Source organism: Thermobia domestica, chromosome 17 (assembly GCF_964235325.1).
Source record: "Thermobia domestica chromosome 17, izTheDome1.hap1.1, whole genome shotgun sequence".
NCBI classification, from domain to species: Eukaryota; Metazoa; Arthropoda; class Insecta; order Zygentoma; family Lepismatidae; genus Thermobia; species Thermobia domestica.
The window spans coordinates 86,163,519-86,182,718 of record NC_137470.1 but is presented as its reverse complement, the minus strand read 5'-3'; positions in this window follow the sequence as shown (position 1 = coordinate 86,182,718).

Genomic DNA, 19,200 nt, shown 5'->3' with positions numbered 1-19,200 from the left:
AGTCATTAAACAGTTTCTGAGCAATGCCAACTGACACAGCAGACTCAACTGGAAATGAATGAACAACAGGCTTAATTTTTTGAAAATGTTCATTGTAGAAATGTATCCAAGTGCCCATCGCGTTACCACAGGCTCCGGAGGAAGTGGCATGTCTGGAAGTGGATCTCTGTAAACTTGAACATGTTGAGTTGAGTTGATTTTGAGTTTAACGTCCCGTTCAGCAGCGAGGCTATATGAGACGTGGACCTACTGATTAAAGTGGAATTCGAACCACATGAGCTCCCGCCGGAAATCGAAGCCGGGTCTCCCACGCCAAAGGCACGTACGCTAACCGATTAGCCACGGAGGAGCTCAACACTTGAACACGTTGTGGCACCTTAACAAACATTTTTTTCGTGGAAGAAACTAGTTGATTTACTTCGTAAAAGTTGTTTCTCGCCTCTTCAGCAACGCGCTGAAGAGCATGGGCCATAGAGGTGAAATGAATTAAGTGAGAGTAAAAACCTGTAAGTGCTCTAGCCGCTTTTAACATGTACGCTGCACTGTCTGTATAGAGAACGAGGACTTTTTCTTCCTGAACTCCTCCCGGCCACAACACTTTAAGACCATCGTTTACAAAGCGAGCAATCGTGGAATGATTCGTGAGTTCCAGCAATTTACTCGCAATAAGATAGGATTTAGGTGGAGCATCTTCAATTAACTTTCCAGTCACTAAATTTTCTACATAACATCCCCAAACGTCTGTTGTTTCGTCCACAGAAATCCAAATATATATGAACTACCTATTTCTGCCCTAATGGTATCTATAGCTTCCCTATAACAAACTCCGAGATAACACTTTCGGAAAGTGGATTCATCAGGAATTCGACACCCGCAGTACTTCTCCGGAAAAGCACGGCATTTTGGTACTTGAACTTTGTTCCAAGGAATGTTTGCTGCTATCATTGCTTGGCACAAGTCTTTGAAAAATTCACTCATTGAAGTATCTTGATGCATTTGTGTCAAGAGTACTTTTTTTTTTTTTTTTTTGCAGTTCGCAAATTTTTATTTCTTGCATTGAGTGCACTTCGTACATGTTGTTCTAACAGATTTCATTGAACATCCAATTTTTTTATCGCACACTTGGCACAACACCACTTTACCGTCCGTAGTAAACGCATCATCGATAGTTACGACCGCAATTTCGCGGATAAAGTTGAAGCAACCGGAGCCATTTCTAACTTCGACGGTTAATACAGAACACGTGAATTTTGCAATTGCAATACAAGAGTACTGTCCTCCTGTCATTCAGTTGAACAAGCGAAGTTCTTTGAAAGCTTAGGTTACCTCTATGATATTGCCATTGTCGTCAGCTTTTTGGAGCGAACTCTTGCAGTAAATTCCTGGAGGCACACTAGCATACAGTTTTAACTTAAATTGCAGGATTTGCTTTCATCTTTTTTCCCGTCCGACCTCCGACAACAATCAAATAGACTTCATTTTAGGAATTTCCTGGCCAGTCGCCTATCAGGCACGTGATCTGTCTTCCTCCAGAGTTGAGAATAAAGGGCTATGTTAATGTACCCGGAGGGAGAATTTTTACTTGTTTCTTCTTAACTTCTTTTGTTATCAGCGAAAATTCTACGAAACATGGCTTGGCAAATAAAAAAGAGAGATATATTTCTCTTTCGGTAAAAAAAACAAACAAAAAAAAACGAAAAAATAAACATGACAAAATTGAATCTAGATGCAAGCCTTGCACAGTTGGGGAGTTCATTTTTTATTTTAATTTAAAATTTCAGTAAACGCAAAATTTTAAGACAGTTTTATGTAAAAATATTTTAAAACCATAGAAATATGTAATATTGGTCAAAATATGTAAAAATATGTAATATAAAACTTGAGTTGAATCACCCTACAGGTGTGAATCACAAACATTTAAGGATTTGACGAACCTACATATGAAAAAAAATGTAATTACATACAAATCCGGACATTACTTATGACACATAATTGTAAGGTAGCGGCTGCATCCACACATAATATCTGCAGCGACGAACGAATGACAGTCAGCTGTTTGCATTTGCTCATGCGCAGTAACATGCAACGGTTGCTCGTGCTTTCTGCTTTACTTTCTGTCCTTCTAGTACACAATCGCTAAAAATAAGCAACAAATTCATCAAAATGGGGAGATGAATTTAGAAAAAATATGACATAACTGACGAATAAAAATTAAGATGAATCTTTCACATATATGTGAACAGTTAATTATTTACTTAGTTAGGGATAAAGAATTGTATTTTTTAGATGCAAACTGCCGCCGATCAGTTGAAAGTGAATATGGAAAAACTATGAAATAAAGTAAAGAGACGCGCGTCATTTTGTTATAAAATTACATGGCGAGTGGATTTCCCAAACGCTTCTCGTCGAATATACAGGGTTACAAGAGCACTCTGGCCAAATTAAAAAGACCCCAAGGAGTTACCCCTCTACAAGCGACGTTTTCTTCATCGCCTTTGTGGTCAAGTCGGAAAAGCACGCGCCTTGCAATGAAAGGGTTGCTGGTTCGCGCACGTCGGGGGTACTGTTTTTTTATTTCTTTAAAGTGTTTTAGGGTCACCTTAATGTAAACAAATTACTCATAAAGGAGATTTAACATAGTTTGAGAGAGTAATTTTCGCTTACGTATGGGGAAAAACATACCTAGAATATACTAGTAAGTTCCCCAGGTACATGTCAGTCATGTGCCTAGAGACGGACATAAACTGTGACTATCACTTGACATCCATGTGATTTCTTTCTCATAGGTACTCTCATGCGCAAAAAATTGCACGTATACTGTAATCTACGACTTTTCCATATTATTCCATTTTCCTTACCTTTATGGGTAAAATTCAGTTATTAGTAAGTGAAGATAATAGAAAGCAATCCATCTAAGATGATATTTCCAACAATGATAATAAAATAATAAAAATATAAGAAAAAAACAAAATTAAGCTCGGTTTTACGTATACTGGCAATAATCCTTTCGAGGTATTTTGCAGTAGCAGAACACGATTGCAGAGGGAATAACACGATTCGTAGGGGAGAGCTTACTCAAGGAACTGGCAAGTGGAGTAAAATATTGCATTTATTGGTTTGAATCTAAGGTTTATATTGTCTGACAAACACAAATTAGCCTCTGTAACGAAGATGTACGGAAATATAGAAAGAAAGAGGAAAACTGTTTTCTTAAGTTTGGAAGTTGTTTGTTAAGTTTCTTAACAAATAAATGCTCTATAGCCATGAGCATTTATTTGTTAAGAAAAACATTGGCAATAAAATGTAGTGTCTCTGGTCAAGTGGTTAGAGTGAAGGACTATTAGATCGTATACATTTGACACCAGATCAAATCCCATCCCATCCCATCTATTTATTTTTTTTACAAAACATTATAGAAAGTGTATAGTTTTTATGTTAATAAGAACCGAAACAATATAACTTTACCGCATGTAAGGAAATAACTTTTTGTTTCATCTGATGACGTATTTATTCAAAATTATTTTACTATCAGTAATAGTGATTGTTTTCAGATTATGCTATTGTATTTCTTCTTCTCTCATCCACTTTTCTTGGAAAAAGAACAATTTTGTCTGCAATAAAGTGTGAAAAATAGATATAGATAGAAACAGACTTCTTAGTTCCAAACGTGATTTATCGTGATGAAATGAAGTTTCCCGTTATTAGGAATGAAAGCTATAGAAAATTATTGAAGTTGGTCATCTTTAGATTTTCAGCATGCTATATATATGAATATATATATATATATATATATATATATATATATATATATATATATATATATATATATATTCTTTATAAGACTATACTTTATAAGTCAAGATGTGCGACCATACCCACAAATTTAGCTAGTGAGTAAAAGATGTTTTCCGCGCAAATATTTTACAGGATTAGGTGCATGTAACGCCAATACGCCATGCTCTCGCTTATCTAACCTTCGTTTATTCCACGTACCGTATTATTGGACATATCATTGCAGGTAAAAAATAGGATCAATCGGCAAGAAGAACTGCAAGTTGGGTCTTAGTATGTTTTTGATGTTCTTGACGCTATCGCCTAGCATGCCCGTCTACACCATGAATCATACGTCTATCATTCAATGCAGGCACGTATCAAGGTTTTCTTTTCGGAGGGGGCCCAACACGAATCCTCGTAAACACGTAACTCTAATGTTTCAAAATATCAATAATAATAATAATAATAATAATAATAATAATAATAATGATAATGCAACAGTTCTGTATTTCTCCTAAATTTTTTGTTACTTTTCATTTATGAACCGCTTTACTTTAAACAAACTTCATTGTAGCACAAACGAAATCAAAAAATATTTTTGAGACACATGTAAGGAAAACCATCTCCTACGTATATCACATTAAAAAATGCAAATGGGTGTACCGTTCTAATACATTAACGTTATAAACAGAACGGAATCGAATTGTAATCCCATTTAAAAGTGTTTTTTAATTAATAGGAAAAAGGTTTATTAAAAAGTGCTTGAGTTTTGGAAGGGGACAGCTTCCAGGACCTCACGCTAGATACGTCCCTGATTCAATGCATTATATTTATTTCTTACAAAACATGATTATTAGATGCGAAATATATAAAATTATATCATAGTTTGAATTTAATAGGTATTTTCTTAACACATCCATAAATTCCGGCGTTCTGCATGCTTGTTTTATGTCGGAAAAGCGAAACTCTACTGTATTTCCAAAGATAGCATATACACAGCGGCTAAAGGTCTGCACGGGTCGGAATTTTCAGCCTGACACCGGCCTGGCCCCTTGAATCTATCAGCATTAGCGGATTAAGGGCGGAGCAAATGGAGCTCAGGCTCCGAGACACCAAGCTCAGCGGGTCCCTTAAAATCCCTCTGTTTGATACTAAAATATAGCAATCAACATATTATATTATAGGCTTCAGACCTATGCTAAATTTCTTTCGGCTTGTTACGCTCGCCGTATCGCTAGATTTAAGTCTTACCATCAGCAGTATTTAACTGTTAATAGTGAGTATAATTATTTCACTGTGAATAATGAATGTAACTAAATTAATTATTGTAAACTTGGAACACATTAAAATATTACAACATAGTTCTCGGTGGTTCGATAAGCCTATGAGGCAGTGGCAGGCAGCAAAGAAAATTTATGCGCTGAAACTATTCGTTACATAGGGCCCGCTTAAAATAGTTGGCTCTAGGTCCCCAAAAGCCTTAATCCGCCCCTATCTATAAGCAATATTTTACGAAAAGCTGGTATTTTTTTAACAAATGTGTTCGTCATCAAGTTTTCATAAAGTAGTCCCTTTCTCCTTTAAATAATTTCAGAGGCCGCGGTGTTTCAGTGGTAGAGCGTTCACCTCTGGTGCATGGAGTCCTTGGTTCGATCCCTGCTCGCGCCAAGTAAATCCTGTGCTGGACAAACACATTGTGCGTGGGTTTTCTCGGGGTTCTCCCGTTTTCTCCCACTTTCTTCATTCGACCATCTCATTCATTTCTCATGATCACTGTCTCCTTTAGCCTAGAGACGTAAAACTTGAGACATGAGACGTAAACATGAGACGTAAAACTTAAAGATTTCATTTCAAATAATTTCAATCAAAAATCAGTTACCCAGAACCGTCGTGCCACTGTGGAGCAAGTGACGGAGGAACTCAATCAGCACCTCCCTCACCCTGTTCCGACAATCACAGTCCGCCGCGAATTACATGACATGAACTTACGGGGTCGTGTTGCACGGGCCAAACCGCTCATCAGGGACCATAACGCTTTTGCACGCCGCAAATGGTGCCGCGACCATGCAAATTGGACCGTTGAGGACTGGAAACGTGTGATATGGTCGGATGAGTCATTCTTCACCCTATTCCCAACCACGGGCCGTGTTTATGTGTGGAGAACGCGAAAAGAAGCTTATGATCTGCAGTGTCTCCGCCCAACTGTGAAACATGGCGGCGGCTCGGTGATGCTCTGAGCCGCCATATTATGGTTTTCATTGGGTCCTGTGGTCACACTTAGCGGACGAATCACTGCCAACGATTATGTCGCAATTTTAGGAGACCACTTGCATCCTATAGTCCGGATGTTGTTCCCGAATAATGACGCCATCTTCCAGGATGATAATGCACCCATTCACACAGCTGGCGTTGTTGCAGCGTGGTTTGAGGAAAATCAGGATGAAGTTCAACACCTCCCTTGGCCCGCCCAATCCCCGGATCTCAACATAATTGAACATCTGTGGTCCGTCTTGAAAACACAACTCCGGCGACGATTTCCACCTCCATCCTCTCTCACAGAACTGGCCGATGCCCTGCACGAGGAATGGTGTAAAATTCCACTTGCTACCATTCACGACCTCTATGCCTCCATCCCACGTCGCATCAAGGCTGTTCTGAAGGCGAAAGGTGGCCCGACACCATATTAATCTGGTAAGTTGCAATTTCGTGCATGTGTTTCCATTTTTCTAATCACCATCTGTATGTACTCTCTTCACTTACATTTTCACTTACTTCGGAGCTTCTTTCTCTTGTAGCTTCTTTAAAATTTTGTTCCTTGCTTTTTGACTTTGGCACATCCTTTGCTCGATTCTTCATTTCTGTTTTCTCTTGTTTCTTATTCTCTAACGTCTCTAATTTCTTATCTCCTAAGTGCTTACCTGTGTTTGTTGGGTTTCTTCTCCCCACGTACATGGCTTTTCTTGTATTACTTTCTTCAGTTTGTCTATTTCTGTCTGAAGTTGCTGTATTATAGTTAATAGGTTTTGTACGTCTTCTGTTTTACTATGTTTCTCTTTCTTTAAGTCTATCCATTCCCGTTTGCAGTTTTCACAGCTCCAAATGCCATCTATCTCATTTTCGTCTATTTTACGTTTTCCTTTCTTCATTTTTATGTCTCTACTTTCTGTTTCATCAGCTGTTATCCCTATACAGGGTAGGTGAAACCAATGACCACACAGAGGACAAGCAACCATTTTCTCTCCACTGTCCTTTCTTTTGTATTTACATTTTTGAAAGCAAAATGTATTTTTACTTTTATCCATACTTATTTTAAATTTGCACTTAAAATATGGTACCTCTTTTCCCAATTCCTGTTATTTAGAAAAGAAAAAACATGCATTATTTATCTACTACAGTATTATGTTTCTAAGATATATTATCAACTATATCAGAAAGTGTTAGTTACATCCGATGCACATGCTGCAATACCTATTGGTACTATCTGTTTTTTTTACACCCTTTTATGTAAATCTATATATGTACTTTACCACCTAGTTTGTGTTCTTTTTTGTGAAGGAATTTTCTAGAATCCTGTACCCTATTTATAAGTTTCTTGCACATCACTATTTAATTCCGAAGTAGGCCACTCATTTCCTTGATAAAACCTTGTTTTGCTTATGTAAGTCTTATAAGTACAAGTGGTTGAGAACAGGGTTGCCAACTTTTCCACATTGTGGCTAGATCTGGCCATTTTGAGAACTTGGCTAGCCACAAATTTTCGAAAAAGCCACTAGTGGCTTTTCTAGCGATATGCTTTTTGCTTTTAGCCATTTCTAACCATTTCTACAGTCCCTCCCACCTTTTAGCCATTTCTACACTCCCGCCCTGAAGGTGTGAAATAGCTCTCTCGATTTTAGTGATTTCTTTTTCACTTTCGTATACCTGGCATATATCCGGATGCGCAATTGTAACTTACAGAAAAGCTCTCTCAAAATTATTATGCACGCATGAAGGCAACTGTTTTCTTAAGAAATAACTTCTAAAAGCAAGGGCACCGACTTCTCTGTAAATTTGGGGGCCCATTCAGATGCAGAAGGTATATATATGAGGATTTTAAAACAAATTGCATTCAAATTATGCCAAATATTGAATATTCATAAATACAATAGGGGGCCCACATAAACTTTGAGAGACCCGGGCCCCCAGGATCGGCGCCTTTGTCTAAAAAGCATATGTGAATTCCATGGTAAAATAAATGCATATATTATAGTCGGATGACATGTAATCTTTTCCATAGTACTTCCGTTTGCGGGCATATTATCAATCTGAACGTAATTATTTGTTATTATACCATATTAATAACAGTACAAAACGTGTTATTAAAGCAAGAAAAGTCAGATACACATTGTTATTTGATGGGCTCTTTTTCTCTAATGTACACCCGATTCTTGTTTACTAAATTCTCAAATTAATATTTATATCTATCATTGTGTCAAAATTCAACAATAGCTATGGGCATGCAAGCACTGTAGCTACATAAATCATTTATATTATCAACAAAAATACTAACAATATCTTCCAGCGCGGATATTTGGTTTGCACACTTTGTATATCAGATAATTATGGAAAAGAGTAATAAAAAGTTATTTATTCAACAACTGCCGCTTCGTCTCATAGTTGTTTTGTATTTTCCTGCAATGAACTCGGGCGCTTATTAGCTATTGAATGCTCTTGAATTGGATTGTTTAGAACAGGACCGAAACGAAATTTCTTGAACGAAACTATTGAATTCAAGACAAAAATGACGTCAGTGCTAACGTCTTTTTCATCAAATAGTCTTGAATGGTCTTGAACAAGAGTCTTCTTCAAGCTTTCTTGGATCGTCTATAAGAAATATAAGAAATTTCAGCCACAGATTTGCAACCAGTTCGTACAAAAGCAACTCGATACAAGTAACTGAGACAGGAAAATGCTTCGCCTTAACCTGATGAAGCAGATGATAATAATACTCTGTATTCAATTCTCTTAGGGGAGTTTTCTTTTAACCTTTTAATTACGGAGCCTTTTAAAAAAATAAACCCTGGGATACGGCGCCAATTTTGAACAAAATGTAGGGTTATTTTCAAATGGCTGTGGATCAGGCCCTAATAGTCATAACCTCACGAAAGTTGAAGCATTTTACAGAAAATACATTAAAGTTTTATAATTAGTATGGTTTACCCCCGACCACTCTAATCTAGGATTACGGGGAGGGGGAAAACAATTTTTACAACTTTTCTAACAAAAATTTTGAGTTCCGTCCCCCTTCTGCCGCTCTAGAAATTGAGGGTGCGTATAAAATGCACATCAAAATGTTCTTTGATATATTCTCAATAACATATAACAGCATTGTTAACATAAGATACATACAGCATAATTAGGAAATTCCTCAAATTATAATGTAACTACGCCACTGATTAGGACAAAAATTAGGGTTATTTTCAAATGATTGTAGCTCAGGCTCTAATAGCAGTAGACTCACAAAAGTTGAAACATTTTACCGAGAATACATGAAAGTTTTATAATTAATATAGTTTTCGCCCAACCACTGTAACCAAGGATTAGAGGGTGGGGGAAAACAAATTTTTTACAATTTTTCTTATAAAAATTTTGGGTTCCGCCCCCCCCCCCGCCGCCCTAGAAGTTGACGATGAGCATAAAATTTACATCAAAATGTTCTTTGATATATTCTCAATAACATATAACAGCAGTGTTAACATAAGATACATACAGCATAATTAGGAAATTCCTCAAAATTATAATCCAACTACGTCACTGATTAGGACAAAAATGACAAAATGCAGGGTTATTTTCAAATGATCGTAGCTCAGGTTCTAATAGCAGTAGACTCACAAAAGTTGAAGTATTTTACGGAGAATGCATAATTAATATAGTTTTCGCCCAGCCACCGTAACCAAGGATTAGGTGGTAATTTTTTTTACAATTTTTCTTATAAAATTTTTTGTTCCGCCCCCCTCTGGAGCCCTAGAAGTTGAGGATGAGCATAAAATTTACATCAAAATGTTCTTTGATATATTCTCAATAACATATAACAGGGTTTTTAACGTAAGATACATACAGCATAATTAAGAAATTCCTCAAAATTATAATGTAACTACGCCACTGATTAGGACAGAAATGACAAAATGCAGGGTTATTTTCAAATGATCATAGCTCAGGCTCTAATAGCAGTAGACTCACGAAAGTTGAAGCATTATACGGAGAATACATGGAAGTTTCATAATTAGTATGGTTTGCGCCCGATCACTGTAATCAAGGATTAGGGGGGAGAATCATCATCAAAGTCATCAAAATTAAATTCGTCTGTGTCTGAGGAAGGAAATTCAATTTGTTCATCCCATTCCGAATATGTGTCCATTGCTTCCAACTCGTCTCGAATGTCTTCTGAACCGAGAACATCTCTCGATGCCATTTCTACTAATACACGCAACACCAAAGTCTCACAAGTAAAACCAACGGTAACAAATTTTCAAATTTTAGGGTCCGTAAAGGTATATTCTACTGTATGTTAAATTAAAATTCGTATGCAGGAAAGAACGCCCTCACAACACTCAGTTCAGACTAACAACACACATATGAAAAGAGGAACAGCGATCTCTACGTCTTACAGTGTTGCCAGTTTGGGGAAAAAGTCGCTAAATCTAGGGGATTCGCATTCCAGGATAGCGGCAAAAAATAATTTTTCCTATTAGTGACTTTTTTGGTGATTTTGGAATGACAATTTCGTGACTTATTTACAAATCTAGTGACTTGTAAATCGATCGCAATTTGCGAACAACTTGTCATAAAATAAGTACTATTAACTTGAATCAGTTCAGATATATGTTTATTTTATTTTATTTTTTTATTTTATTTTTTTATTTTTTATTATTTTTTTTTTTGCTTATTTGAATCAGTGCATATGTTGACGAGCTGGGAAAGTACGTAACATTTATCTCTATATTCCCGCTTTGATTGCTGTTATCTCTTAGATTCTAACGAGGACCAACTCCAGAATTTAATGTCCTTTAGTTTACAGAGCTTCCGTTTAGAAGCACAAATATATCATTAACGATAACAAACAGATTATCTGTGGAAGCGTGAGTAGAAGTGAAGTAAGATTTTTCCTAGACCTTGAATTTTGTTCGTTTTTCTAAACTTATTTTTGATTTCGTTGAAGCAAAATTGATCATAAAGTTTATATATATATAAGTGAAATTATTGTTAGTTATATATGAGCAGGGTCGGATCTAGAATTTTCTGAGGGGAAGTGCACAAATAACTACCAATACATTTGAATTCAGTTGGAATTATTTAAATGCCTTTAGGCATCTGTAGTGTGAGTGAGGAAATGTCCTGGAAATGCTAAGATTCTGTTTTCGGTAAATCCTTTTCTTTCAACTTTCAGAAAATTGACTTAAACTATCGATTTTGCAAAATTCCCTTTTGTTTTAAGACCAAACGGAAACATGACACCAGGAATTTTCGGAAATTGTTGCTAATTTTAGTGCTACCTTCTCACTTTAGGTAGCGTATATTTACAACGAAGAGGGGTAAGCACGTGCACCTTTGCATCCTCCTAAATCCGGCCCTGATATCAGTCTTTCATATACGTTCTTTTAGCGTATATAGTACTATGGCTTCAATTGATCACACACACACACACACACGCACACACACACACATATATATATATATATATATATATATATATATATATATATATATATATATATATATATATATATATATATATATATCTGGTCTAGGAATTAATTCGTGCGGTTGGTACGCACACATTGAAGCTGTAGTACAAACACAGAATACATAAATACCTTAAGAAAAATATTGTCCATCGCTAGCCACCACTTTCGCCCATCTGTCAGGCAATGTACGGATTCCGTGGCGAAAGAAGTCCTCATCCTTGGAAGCGATCCAGTCAGAGACCCATGTTTCGATATCTTCTGAAGAAGTAAACCGCTGTCCAATCAAATCGTTGTTCATGCAATCGAACAAGTAGTAGTCCGAAGGAGCAACGTCTGGTGAATACGGCGGGTGGGGTAAAACTTCCCATCCGACATTTTCTAAATAGGTTTTGACCGGTTTTGCGACATGTGGGCGAGCGTTATCATGTTGAACAATAAGTTTATCATGTCTGTTCTCCCATTCTGGTCGTGTTCTGGCCAGAGCTTGCTTCAAACGCATTAATTGTCGTCGATAACGTTCTCCATTCATAGTTTCACCCGGTTGCAGCAGCTCATAGTACACCACACCTTTCATATCCCACCATATGCACAGTGAATATCTCGTTTTGGTTGTGATGGACCTGGTTCACCTGGTTTCACCCAGGCCTTTTTTCGTTTAGGGTTCTCGTAATGGATCAACTTCTCATCACCCGTAATAATTCGATGCAGAAACCCCTTTCTGCTCTGTCGTTGAAGCAGCAATTCGCAAATGGTTTTTCGTCTTTCAACGTCTCTGTCTTTCAATTCATGTGGAACCCAATGTGACATCTTTTGAATCATTCCCATGGCTTTCAAGCGTTTGGAGACTGTTGTTTGATCAACGCCTAATGCTGCTGCAAGTTGTTCCTGCGTTTGACAAGAATCCTGCTCGAGCAATGCTGTCAATTCTTCGTCTTGAAATATTTTTGGCTGTCCAGCTCGCTCTTGGTCTGCCAAGCCAAAATCACCACTTCTAAACCGTTCAAACCACTTCTGACACGTTCGTTCAGCTAGAGCATGGTCACCATACACTTCCACCAAAATACGATGACTTTCAGTCGCACTTTTCTGCATGTTAAAGTAATGCAGCAGGACACCCCGCAAAAACACTTTATCAGGCACAAATTGCGCCATGTTCACTTAACTACAAACTGGTGTTGTTGACGCTTTAATCCACTGCCCTATACTACGAACGATACGCGATGACAGGGGTTTGCAACACATGTGTGGATACACGGAACTGTGGGACGCTCCGTTCGTTGCGCCATCTCTTGTCCACCCGCACGAATTAATTCCTAGACCAAATATATATATATATATATATATATATATATATATATTGTTACACAGTTATGCCTTGAAGTCCTAAGCCGGACTCAAATTATGGGGCGAGACGCCCGCGTTTTTCAAATTGTGTGTGCAGCAAGGAAAAGAGAGAAAGGGAGAACGGAGTCAGGTAAGGCTCTGATTGTATTAGCAACCTGATGCCTCATTGACACCAACCCACACGCATGTAATAGTGGTATGACCCTGGCTTTGATTTACTCAGATCACAGCGCCGGGTCCCGGATGCAAAGTTAGTTAATACCACGCAAGCGATAAGTACATGAAAAACATTATATATTTGGAGCTATGCGTGAAATAAAAATGTAAAAGTAAATGTAAAATAGATATTTCAACCCCGGCGTGATGGGGAAAAATCATAGAAAAACTAGACGTCTTAGCCACTATTGAGCATGCGCATGAAGAAGTTTCTCCAAGCTCGTCGAGGCTCGTGACGTAGCTTTCGAGCGACGTCAGAACTGGCAGAAATGCGTGGGACGAAGCGCCTATATAAGCGAGGTCTGTTCGCCGGCTCGGGTGATTCTTCGCCTGTCGTCAACTAGAGTGTGTCTCCCCTTGTTACGGCCGCTCGTCGTCAAATCAGGTATGTGATTATTTTTCTAAGTCCCCCCTCGACTCGGGATGAGCACCTTGAGATTTGTTAGTACTACATTTGAAGTTTATCCTTTAACATGAGACCAAATTCCCTCTTCAAGAATTATCATTTTTCCTTTCGGGCCACATGCAAGTTGCAAGTACGGATTATCACATTCCCTATTTTCAATAAATCGCGGCTTAGCATAAAAAACCTTCTAGCACCCATTGGGTAATGAAGGGGTTGTGCCCATAAACGTGATGTAGTAATAATTCCAAGTTGAAATTCCAAGTAACCGATTTGTGAGATTCTCTTGTAGTTTCATTTTTATTTCTTTTTAATTTTTATAAATAAACTGTAGAATGGAATGGTCTCTTTAATTTAGTCAAGCTATCCCTCCCTATCTAGATTCAGCTCACAGTCTTCATATGGTACCTGGGTTTCGATTTCCAGTACAAGCTCTACCACTGAAATACGAGTCTCCCCCCACTATTGAGACTTATAGTACACTTTCTCATCATCTTCGAACCAGTGAGCCAAAGACGTTTCAATACTGAGGCTAAAAGGGAGTTGGACTCAGAACCAACTTTGTCATACTGGGTGGAGAGTGAAGGAGTGATCTCAATTACGATTTCACAAAGGAAAGTGTATACAAATATAAATGTCACCTCAGAACAGAAAAAAACAACATAACAGTTTTATGGTGAAGGCGCCGGGTAACGAACTGTGTGTTCTTGAATCTCTAAACAAATTTCTGGTGCCCGTTCACTTTATAGGGGAACCAAAAATCTCAGTTGCGTTTTAGGGCAAATCGCGAGTGATTATTTTTTTTATCGAAGAGTTTTCAATACCTAAAAGTGTAAAGTGTACGCGAAGTTTTTCTTTTGACTAGTCAAGTGGTGTATCTGCAATATGTAAAGTCAGTAAAGTTCAGTGGCGTACTTGGCCTAGGCGGTGTTCAGCTTATGACTGATATACAAGTATAATTTTTCTGCTCTAAGTAGTGCGTTTTACAAGGAGTGAAGTAGCGACGAAAAATTTCTATTCTCAACTTCTCTCACTTTAAGTTGTTATAAGTCAGCGGAATAGTTGCTAGGTTCCGCAGAGCAAGACTCAGTCGACCTCACGACGTTTTCTTGTGTAGTGATGGAAATGTAAAATCGGGACGCGAGTGTTAAGACAGAATTCAGCCTTTGTCTCATGTACTTGCCAAACCCTAAATCTGCTTATGGTTCTGCTCGCTTTGGAGGGGTCACAGTCAGTTTTATCTCTGGGCAACAGAACCTCCCGTTTACGGGATGAAAGTTCGACTCGTTTGTCCGGCGATAAGTGGCTAAAATCCCTACCACTTATTTGGGGAGGATCACAGGCAGTTTATCTCTAGACAGCAGAACCGCCCGTTTCACGGGATGAAAGTTCGACGGTCTGTCTGGCGATAAGTGTCTAAAATCCTTTTCCCATGCAAAGCTTGGGGGTCACAGGTATCTTATTCTCTTGGTTCAACAGGGCCCCCCTGCACTAGGGGTGCACGCCCGACGGTTGCCTGGGAATAACTGCCTAAAACTCTCCTTTATGCAAATGCAACACCAAAAATCAAAATGCAGGTACATGATCCAATGGTTGGATGTTCGAAATCCCCCTTTGTAAATTAAAAAAAAAGTTTAAAAAAATGAAGTTAAAAAAAAGAAAAGAAAACAAGTTAAAGGATAGAAGTAAAAAGTAAAATCATCCTAAGTGAACAAAATAAACATTTTCTGCTATAAACAGCTGTCTAGTCACTTTCCGTTTCCCGTTCTAAAGAGTAAAGCAAAATCTATAAAGAAAGGGAAGTTGAGTATTTCAAGTTCAAAGGAAGTTAAATGAAGATATCAAATAATAATAAGTCTCCTAATACGTAAAAATTTGACGTAGCATTTCCGAGGGAAGTAGCTATCAGTGATTAAATTCCTATTATATCAGAGGAAATAGGTTGATTACCCACTGCCTAGGTTTAAGAGGCCACTGACTTGAAAAACAGATTTATTCATCAAAAATGAGTTTAGCGCAGAAAATAAAAGAAAAGCTATTAGATTTAGGGCAATCCCATTGTCCTAAGACGCCTACGGGCAAACACCGTTATATTTTGGATCGGTGGAATAATTAGTATTGTATTGAATGCAATAAAATAAAAGTTCATGGGCATTCTCCTCCGCAATTTGGCCGTTGGAAAAAGAATCCATTACCGAGATACTTGGATACGTGGAGTCAGCCCAGATATCTTGAACCAACGAGCGCTAGCCCGCAAACTCCAGACGCTCCTGCGAGTGGTTACGATCTAACGCCGCTTGCCGCGTCTAGCCCTATCCCGACTAGAAATGATACAGAGATACAAAGTGCTGGTTCAAGTGAAAAACCAACGCCAGCTCCGAGGACGATATATGTAAATTCAGATACTGACGAAACCCCACCGGGGGTAGATCCAAAAACTCTAGTGAATGAAGTAAATTTAAAAGATGAACTAGAAATAGCAGAGCTAATAACTGCAGGTCAGGAATGCCCTCAAGCAACAATTGAGATAGAAACAACAGCAGGTGTAATACCTGATGTCCCCTCGAACCAAAGATCCTTAGACAATAATAAGTTAGCTGATAAGGAAAATAGATTAAGTAACTTAGTGTTAAGTTCAGGAAATACAGATATTGGAGTATCAAAAGAACCAGATAGCCCAGTAGCGCTATATTTTCCTATAAAATACGAACTGTCAGATCCTACAACACCGTTAGAAATGCAAAGACCGACCTTTCAATCCTTTTATGCTGGTAGTAGTGATGAAACAGTTTATGCTGAGATCGGTCCTAGAACTATGTATGCTAACTTAGATACTGAATCACGAATATCAATGAGTAAAGAGCCAATTTACGAAAATATTGGTCTCGAACCCAAGGCTTTCACGAATAAAGAGCCCATTTATGCAAATATAGGAACCGAACCAAGGGAAACGAAAATTGAGAGCCCTGACGAGAATATTGAAAATGAATTGCGCTCTCTGACACAACCTAACGATGTTGCATTAATAGACCAGATTAGGCATTCATTACAAACGGAACTGTCCCCGGCAGTAGGAAACTTAATTCGACCTTTAACTAAACAACTACGGAACAAGAAAATACAGGTCACAGTTGTTCGTCGCCAAGGTGACGACGAAGAGAAATTAGGTATTCTATTTCAAGCGGACCCCTCAGCTCCCTTTGAAGATTTATTACCAGAGGAAAATGTAGTTGGAAATTTTGACATGGAAATACAGACCGACGTTTTCCAAAAGAAAGACGTTTGCGTTCAGACCGAATACAAGTTTCCTAAAATGATCAAGATTGACACAGATCGTGAACTTAAGGTTATTCGGACAACAGCTACTCAAACCAACCCTGTCATGTTTGAAGATAGCCTTACCCTCCAAGAGAAACTGCAATATTTGGACAGTATAGATAACATACTCAGTGTAGTTAGTAAAGTTAGGTGGTCAAACGGAGATATTAGTAGTGCCGATTCAGATGGGGGTGAATCGTTGAAAGACGATTGGTTGGGATACGAACTACAGAAATTACAAAACGAAGAAATAGCCCGATTTCAAGAAGACAACCCGGAGTTTTCTCCTGCATCATCCCTGGAGGATGAGTCAAAACCTTCTTGGAACTCCGAAGAAGAATTCCGATATGACCATTGGGATCCTCCCACGGTTTCTACCCCCCGAGCAGCGAACTAAGACCCTCCCACAGAGGATGCTGATCAGAGAAATGACCTCGTCGCCCCTGCTCCAGTTGATAGGAGGTTAGATGACGTTTTTCCCTCAGTTTATTTCGACCACCAGAAGCAAATGGAAAAAGAAGAAGACAACGATTCCTGGTCTGAAAGTACAATAAACGAGAACATTGGTAAAATCTTTGATTACGCGGAATTTGGTGCGTCAGTAATTTGTTTAGATGAAGTAGCAAATAGATACGATCCCTCAACCTCTCCAACCCAAAGTGAATCTAACAACCAAACTGGTAGTGTTAAGAATATTGGTTTACAACCTTCAGCTAGTGCTAGTTCTAAATTTAGTTCCTATAACGAAACTGGTGAATCACCTGCGACCAAGGAAATGAAAAAGTACCAACAAGAGGAAAAGTTAGATCCCTTACAGATAGTGTTTGTTTCGCCACCTAGCAGCGTAGTTACACCCACGACCCCTGTGGAGAAATTAGAGTTTAGCGAAGGGGAAATGTCAGAAAAATCAGTACTCAACGAACATGATAGATCTTATACATCAGAATTTAGTCCAGAACAAACCTCCGAGTTTGAAAATAGAAGCGTAACTGATACCGACTATAGGTCCGTTTCTGAAAATTTCAACACCTCGGCTTCTTTAGACAGGTCCTTAGATCTGAAAGATGAGCCCGTTTCATATTCATCAAGTGAAGATAAGACCTCTGACAAGCAAAAATCAAATTTTTCGCCCTTTTTAAAATTAGATCCTGAGGATAAGCCTCATATAAATTTAAAATCTAAGCAAGAAATTAAAACTAGTCCGGTTACCGAGCCATCTATACCATATAGTTTTGAGAAACCTAAATTTACAGATACTGTAGTAACAGGCAAAGTTAGCAACCCTCCTCCCGAGGGAGACAATCAAAATTCTACTATTGGTGCTAAACCACAAGTATTCAAGATCTATCCAAATGTTGAAATTCTCTCCTTCTCTGGTAATAGACATGAGTGTGTGGAACTTTTCCTGCAAGAATATGAATTAGTGGCTAGCATATACGAATGGTCAACCCTAGAGATAGTAAATTACCTTCCTTACTGTCTGAAAGGGGAAGCTTTCTCCTTCTATTTAGTAGACCTAGCAAACCTTTCACCTTTAAACTATAACGAGATGAAGGAAAAACTTAAAAAGGCTTTCCCTAGTATTGAGTATACTGCAAGATTAGAGTACGACGTTGATACAAGAAAACAACAACCCAATGAAAGTACTTTAGCGTTCATTTATAAGTTAATAAAGGATTTGAAATTCTTACGAGGTTGGATTAATGAAAGTGAATTGATGAGTAAGCTTAGAATGAGTTTGTTACCTGACATCCTAAATAAGCTGATGCTGGAAGTGGATGATTGTGATAATCTCGAACAGTGCCTACAATATCTTAGAAAATTTCACACAGCACAAAGATTAGTTAGTCAGAGAATTAGCCATGACGTAATATGGGAAAATGATCGCTTGGACTGGTCAAGCATTAAAGAACAACACCAACCCGGATTTGTACAGATTAGCTCTTGCTACTCAGACGAAGTAGTAGCAGAACCGGGTTACAAAATGTATAGGAACACTCACCAAAATACCTATGGCTTTGGCCATGGGCAGGCGCAGCTTTGTACAGTCAAGATAGGAGACCGCTGGGCGCAAGCTCTTATTGACACAGGCTCCGAAATTTCGCTGGCTTCGAAAACCCTCTTACCCCCAAGATTCCCACTAACTGAAAGAGTGAAGGGTTATGTAAAGCTTCGTGGCGTAGGTGCCCAGCCCACAGATTACATTCCTGTGGTGAGAATAGCTTGTTGTTTCAAGGACCACTTGAAAACAACCAAAAGAAGGTTTCTAGACGTAGCTATAGTTGACCCGCAGTTTTGCGCCTATGACGTTATTTTAGGGATAGATTTTTTGCACAAGTATGTCACAACCATTCATTCCAAATACTTGGAGCTAGCAGATAAAGATGGGAATTACGTTGAAGACCTATGGTTCACAGACCC